This window comes from Schistocerca piceifrons, chromosome 1, assembly GCF_021461385.2.
Source record: "Schistocerca piceifrons isolate TAMUIC-IGC-003096 chromosome 1, iqSchPice1.1, whole genome shotgun sequence".
Classification (NCBI taxonomy): Eukaryota; Metazoa; Arthropoda; class Insecta; order Orthoptera; family Acrididae; genus Schistocerca; species Schistocerca piceifrons.
Genome location: NC_060138.1, coordinates 1016389439 through 1016397589, shown reverse-complemented (window position 1 = coordinate 1016397589; position 8151 = coordinate 1016389439).

Here is an 8151-nt window from a genome sequence, read left to right as displayed (position 1 = left end):
CTGTATGTGGATGTCTCTAAAACCTGAGTCTCCGCTTCTGCATCTCCATTCAGAGTGTCCAAAAAACTTGTTTTGCACAAACCCATGCAAAAGTTTCTTCACCAATCAGAAGGCTCCGCTAAGCAATGGCCAATGACATTATTCTTAAGACAGCTGTAAAAAGCCCCTCCCAGCAAAATGTTTTACAAATTATCCAGTGATCTGCCATCCCATGTATACAACTCTGAGAAAACTGAGCGTCAATCTCCCACTTCTCAGATATCCTGTTACGGCGCCCAATGGCTGTTTCCCCACAGCGGTAATTTCTAGAAAACGGAATCCTAAACCGCCACTTACAGATATTTTTTTAGATAACACTATGAGCTACTTTCCCACCTTGTGAGAAAAAATTCTCACTGAAAGTGGCGTGGTGCCCAGCTGTCGCACGTCCTTCTCCACAAGGGCAGAAGAAAAGGCTTTTAACAAAAAACATCCGGCTAGCTTCCCTCGAGCAAGCGGCTGCGACTATCTCCCTGCCAGCGAAATTGTACTTGCGATATAAGCATTACACCAAGCTGTTCTTTGCGCAGAGAGACTAATTTGTAAAAATAATTTATTCTACAACGGCCGAATGTGGGATACGGTTCATTGTATTTGACTTTTTACCAAGTGTCCAGGTCAGCCAGCGCGTGCCTGTAGTCTGTGAAGTCTTGACCGCACATACCTAAGTGGCACCGAGGCAGATGACACAGGGCCCGTATTCGCCTGCCTGGCAGTCAGTGCCCGGATCGCCGTTCCCTACTCCGAGCAGCCTACTCTTTGGTAGTTGGCTGTTCTTCCCCAGCGAGCTCCAGGAGCAGGCACAGAACCCATTCTTCCAGTGGTCAGAAAAATGTGACCCGTCTTCCAAGGCCCGTAAGGGTCCAGGAAAGGATGGGACCTCTTCCTGCCGTTAAAAGCAGGTAGCCGTAACTTTCGAAGCTAATGACAGCCCTTCAGCGCATCGAGCGATGAGACCAGAGTCTGTGGCCAGCCCGGGAAACCGTTAGCGTTTACGCCCTGGCTTTTTCTGTCCAGAAAACGGCTCTCATCCCGGCCCACTCTTCAGTCCAGGGAAGCAAAGCTTTCTAGCATATGTACTTATAGCAAAAGCTGTAAAACTTTTTCGCGTTTATTGAGTATGATTACATGTGACATGGAGATATTCATGACGATATTCTCCAGTTTAGATTGGAAACTGCGAGGTTTACCGCTAGGATGTTTGACATCTCGTCATAGCTTACAGGAAAGAGATGTAGGAGAATAATATACACCTTTCTGCACAAGAGTCATGGAGGTGTGATCCAAACGCAGATTGAATTTGTGTCTAATATTAATTGAATGAAAGCTGCTAATTCTTGGAAATAAGCTCATGTTGTCAAAATCAAACATCATTAAAAAAATACATGTTGAGAATACCAGCTCGTTTACGTTCCTCAAGGTGCGCCACGAGGAGGCGAATTGATTTATAACCCAAAATATTTACATGTTCAATTTTTTGCGTTTTTAAATATATTTACAAAATTCTTTCATTTACGAGGCGTGTTTTTTAAGTAAGTACCGTTTTGAAATTTAAAAGAGACGTGCTGAGATATCTCAACAATTTTATTTTTACGTGAAAGCCTGTACCTTAATCTACTTTTCTACTTAATTTTCTGTCAATATTGAGGCACTTGTCATAACGTTGTACCAGTTTTTGAATACCCTCCTCATACAAGTCTGCCGCCTGACTTGTTAACCACTCCATCACCACTGTTTTGACTTCGTCATCGTCTTGAAGACGCTGACCGCCCAGGTGTTTCTTCAAGTGCACGAACAGATGGTAGTCACTGGGCGCAAGATCGGGGCTGTACGGAGGGTGATCTATTGTTCCCCATCGAAAAGATGTGATGAGATCTTTGGTCTGATTCATCACATGCGGACGGGCATTGTCTTGCAGCAAAACGATGCCCCTGCTCAACTTCCATGGACTGTTGCTTTGATTGTGGTGTGACGTAGGCCACCCATGTTCCATCGCCCGTAACAATTTGGCTTAAGAAATCATCACCGTCGTTGTGGTACCGCTCAAGGAAAATTCAAGTACTGTCTAAACGTTTGATTTTGTGCACATGCGTCAACATTTTCGGTACCCAACGTGCGCACAATTTTCGGCAATTAAAGTGCTCGGTCACAATGCCATACGAAACACTACGAGAAACATTAGGAAAGTCATCCCGCAAGGAGGAAATCGTAAAGCGTTTTTTTTTTCTCTCACCTTATTATCCACTTCCTGCACCAAACTTTCATTAACGACCGAAGGACGCCCACTCCGTTGTTCATCATGCACATTTTGTTTGGCCGTCTTTAAATGCTCTCGCCCACTTTCTTACCATACCATCACTCGATGTTTTATCCGTAAACTGCACAGATTTCACGATGAATATCTATTGCTTTTAGGCCTTAAGCACTAAGAAATCTTATAACAGCCCGTACTTCACAGTCGGCGGGTCTCATCTTTATCGGAGGCATCTTAAACACTCAGTACACAACGTAAACGAGGAAGAATCAGTCTGTAATGGCGTCAGTGCGTAGATTAAGGTACGGGCTTTCATGTAAAAATAAAATTATTGAGATATCTTAGCACATATTTTTTTAATTTCAAAACGGTACTTACTTAAAAAACACGCCTCGTATCTCCTAACATGTATATGTATCAAAATACAACTAAAATCACATTTAGAGATGAGCACAGTTTCTCCATCACCTCAAGAAACCTGTAAATTCGTCGACTGTTGGAGTAGAACTGACTGTTATACCTGCTGTGGAAACTTCTGCAAGTATTGGTGGTTAGATGTCTGTTACAGCTTAGTTCTGTCCACATAGATGGAGGAAAGAGTGAGTTTTCTTCTATATAAGTTTCCACAATGTAATCACAAAACGTTTATAATTTTTATAAAGCAGGCATAGCTGATAAGAAATCCTCAACAAAACAGTCACCAATCACGTCAGGACCCAGCATCAGCAAACCAAATACATAAGACATAAACCTTCCAATTACATTCTTTGGAAGTCCGATTGTTTGTATTTTTCGCTACCGGTTCTGGGTAAAACGAAATTTGCATCCTTAGATTCTTATATAAGTCCAGACTTCACTTTCTGCTTTCGTTATCCTGTCTTAAAAATCTGAAAACATCTTTGATGGTGAAAATTTAAGGCCTAGATCGTTAGTTACATTTATAGAGAACTGTTTGAAAGACATACTAATACGATGATGTTTTCTTGCCGTTCAGTAAAGAAAAACCATTGGAATATAATGTTCCTTAACTAGCCCGTGCACTGTAAACAGCTGACAAAAAAGAAAATTGGTACAACAGCACCTGAATTTTCCATCGACATAGATTGTGTCACGCCAAGTATTTTAAGGTTTTCAGATTCAGAAAATATTACAGCTTCTCTCTCGGAATTATTTTCCAGCGAAAGATTTGTGCCCCCTGTAGTTTCTACATTTAACACGTTGACATCATCATGAACCTCTTCGACACTCGTCGGCAATTGCGGCAGAATTTTTTGCCTAGCTTTGCAAATAGGTCGGCGAAAGCTGTCGACATCTCTGATTGTCATTTCTTGCGTATGTTCTTCTTTTCACTTATTGTAAAATAGCTTTGATGATCTCCCACATATATCTTCCGTGGCTTTGCTCTTCAGATTAAAAATTATTTTTTGTCTCTGAGTTTCGTCACAGGGTATTTCCGAATGATTGCGGTCTTCTTGTATCTCCACGACATCCGGCTCCTCAATAGAAACAGTTTAAATTAAGCTTCTGCAGTTTAATGTTGCACGCCCATCGCACTACATCAGTTTTCAACAGTGTTTGAGGCCCGAAGGTGTTACCTTTCAGAATTAACATTTTTCCTCCTATTCTGCTTACTGATATTGCAAGCGTGTCGCGGGATATTTCCACTGTAAAACGATCTGCCGCAGACTCAAGCATGAGCCTGTAAACTGCTGGGAGGTCTCGGGGCTATTACCAGCAGGCCATTAGGATAGTTCTGGAGGAGTGATTCCTGTTATCTGCTAATCTACCTGGTTTCAGAAGGAATGAGTCCTGCGCCCTTGGGGGTTTGGTCACCAGCGGCACTTGCCCCCTACTACCATGAGGTCCATCCCAACACTTCGTCAGATTCGTAGAAGACAACAAATATGGGACATGGAATTAGCTACACGGATAGAGGGAAATAAAGACGTGTTAGTGGCTCAATCTTCGCAGTCACCGATATCAGCTTTATCATCAGCATCAAATATTCATCAGTCAGTCGTACCATGATACGGATTAAATTAATTGAATCAGTAGCAATTACACTACTGCCCATTAAAATTGCTACACCAAGAAGAAATGTAGATTATAAACGGGTATTCATTGGACAAATATATTATACTAGAACTGACATGTCATTACATTTTCACGCAATTTGGGTGCATAGATCCTGAGAAATCAGTGCCCACAACAACCTCCTCTGGCCGTAATAACGGCCTTGATGCGCCTGGACACTGAGTCAAACAGAGCTTGGATGGCGTGAACAGGTACAGCTGTCCATGCAGCTTCAACACGATACCACAGTTCATCAAGAGTAGTGACTGGCGTATTGTAACGAGCCAGTTGCTCGGCCACCATTGAGCAGACGTTTTCAGTTGGTGAGAGATCTGGAGAATGTGCTGGCCAGGGCAGCAGTCGAACATTTTCTGTATCCAGAAAGGCCAGTGCAGGACCGGCAACATGCAGTCGTGCACCATCCTGCTGAAATGTAGGGTTTCACAGGGATCGAATGAAGGGTAGAGCCACGGGTCGTAACACATCTGAAATGTAACGTCCAGTGTTCAAAGTGCTATCAATGCGAACAAGAGGTGACCGAGATGTGTAACCAATGGCACCCCATACCATCAATCCGGGTGATACGCCAGTATGGCGATGACGAATACACGCTTCCAATGTGCGTTCACAGCGATGTCGTCAAACACGGATGCGGCCATCATGATGCTGTAAACAGAACCTGGATTCATCTGGAAAAAATGACGTTTTGCCATTCGTGCACCCAGGTTCGTCGTTGAGTACACTATCGCAGGCGCTCCTGTCTGTGATACAGCGTCAAGTGTAACCGCAGCCATGGCCTCCTAGCTGATGGTCCATGCTGCTGCAAACGCCGTCGAACTGTTCGTGCAGACGGTTGTTGTCTTGCAAACGTCCCCATCTTTTGACTCAGGGATCGAGACGTGGCTGCACGATCCGTTACAGTCATGCGTATAAGATCCCTGCCATCTCGACTGCTAGTGATACAAGGCCGTTGGGATCCAGCACGGCGTTCCGTATTACCCTCCTGCACTCACCGATTCCGTATTCTGCTAACGGTCATTGGGTCTCGACCAACGCGAGCAGCAATGTCGCGATACGATAAACCGCAATCGCGATAGGCTACAATCCGACCTTTATCAAAGTCGGAAACGTTATGGTACGCATTTCTCCTCCTCGCACGAGGCATCACAACAACGTTTCACCAGGCAACGCCGATCAACTGCTGTTTGTGTATGAGAAATCAGTTGGAAACTTTCCTCATGTTAGCACGTTGTAGGTGTCGCCACCGGCGCCAACCTCGTGTGAATGCTCTGAAAAGCTAATTATTTGCATATCACAGTATCTTCTTCCTGTTGGTTAAATTTCGCGTCTGTGGCACGTCATTTTCGTGGTGTAGCAATTTTAATGGGCAGTAGTGTATTTAAGCACCCTGTCTGATCAGTTGCATCCATTCATGTCCGTTGTGCATTCCGACGGACTTGGACAGTTCCAGCAGGGCAATGCAACACCCCACACGTCCGGAATTGCTACACAGTGGCTCCAGGAACACTCTTCTGAGTTTAAACACTTCCGCTTCCCACCACACATTAATGGGAATATCTTGGATGCCTTGCAATGCGCTGTTCAGAAGAGATCTCCACTCCCTCGTACTGTTGCGGATTTATGGACAGCGCTGCAAGATTCACTGTGTGAGTTCCCTCCAGCACTACTTCTGACATTAGTCGAGTCCATGCCACATCGTGTTGCGGCACTTGCTTGTGCTCGCGGGGCCCTACACGATATTAGGCAGGTGTACCAGTTTCTTTGGCACTTCAGTGTATGTTCAAAAAGCAAAAGATATTTACGTGATGTAATTACAGTGTAACAACTCTCAGATTTTTTTTTTACTTTACTTCTACTGTGAACTCTTGCTTCACGTCGAATTTCACGATTCCAGGTCAACAGGAAGTACTCCATAGGTTTTGATGAGTAGATTTCGTGATTCTAGGTCAACGAGAGATACTCTGAAGGTTTTGATGGGCGAGGTCTCGAGTATACGGGACATAAATGGCCGTGTACTTCAGTGAAGTAACGTAGAAGCTTAAGATTTTTACACTAACGGACCATGGACTTAAGGTACATCATTCATATGAACTTGATACGTCTACCGGTTCGTGAGAAATAGTGTTCTCAACAATCGGACAGACAGATGGACGGACAACCAAGCAATCCTTAAGGGCTCCGTTTCTACAGGTCAAGGCACGGAGCCCTAAAAATAGACCTGGGGGTCGAACTGTCGACTTCGAATGAAGACATGCGCGGAAAATCGGGCTAATCCTAAGTGATATTTATGGGTGAGACCAATGACTATTTTGATAGTTGCCATTCCCAGCAACAGATGGCAACACTTATCTCCAAGTTTTTACATTTCAGGATTGGCCCGTTTTTCAGTGCGAGTCTTCATTAATAGTGATGTCGTCAGTCATACGACCACACCGCCGCCCGAGAGATCGATCCACCGGATGCGATTCTCTCGATAAACGGAACAGAAGGACGGCTGTGGTAGCCAATGAGTACACAGCCAGTAGCAGTACTTATGCGCGCCGTGAGGCGCCGCTGGACCACTTCATGTGCCGCAGGAGAGTAAAGCAGTTGTGTCAATCTACAGTTCGTAGCCGCAGTCAGTGATCAGCCAGAGCCGATGTTAGTCACCGTCTGCAGCTCAGTCGTTGCTGCCATCAAGTCTTTGTAGCTCCGTTCCAAGTTAGTCTTCAAATTCACCAGATTCGTCATTCAAGATTACAAGAGATTTATTCGTCACTGCAAGATTTGTGACTTGTAAATTATGTCATTGTACAACGCTTAGTCTAGTGGCGTCTTCTATAATTGTCAACCAACTGATCATGGACTAAAGGAAAGTTAAGTAGCAAATACTTTCTTTTTTTATACTCCTGCCGGCCGGTGTGGCCGACTGTTCTAGGCGATTCAGTCTGGAACCGCGCGACCGCTACGGTCGCAGGTTCGAATCCTACCTCGGGCATGGATGTGTGTGATGTCCTTAGGTTAGTAAGGTTTAAATAGTTCTAAGTTCTAGGGGACTGATGACCTCAGATGTTAAGTCGCATAGTGCTCCGAGCCATTTATACTCCTGCTAATTAATTGTGTTTTCCTGTTGTAGCTACCAAGCAGTCTTGTCATAGTGGAACCCACGTTTCCACCTCCTTGGCTACCTCATATTTGCCACCTCATGTTGATGGACTCGATTATGGTGGAAGATCGACAGCCATCATTAATATTGCAATCCAAAACTCTGTTGTTGTTGTGGTCTTCAGTCCTGAGACTGGTTTGATGCAGCTCTCCATGCTACCCTATCTCCATGCTACTCTATCCTGTGCAAGCTTCTTCATCTCCCAGTACTAACTGCAACCTACATCCCTCTGAATCTGCTTAGTGTATTCATCTCTTGGTCTCCCTCTACGAATTTTAACCCTCCACTCCAATGCTAAATTTGTGATCCCTTGATGCCTCAGAACATGACATACTAACCGGTCCCTTCTTTTTGTCAAGTTGTCCCACAAACTCCTCTTCTCCCCAATTCTATTCAATACTTCATCATTAGTTATGTGATCTACCCATCTAATCTTCAGCATTCTTCTGTAGCACCACATTTCGAAAGCTTCTATTCTCTTCTTGTCGAAACTATTTATCGTCCATGTTTCACTTCCATAAATGGCTACACTCCATACAAATACTTTCAGAAACGACTTCCTGACACTTAAATCTATACTCGATGCTAACAAATTTCTCTTCTTCAGAAACGCTTTCCT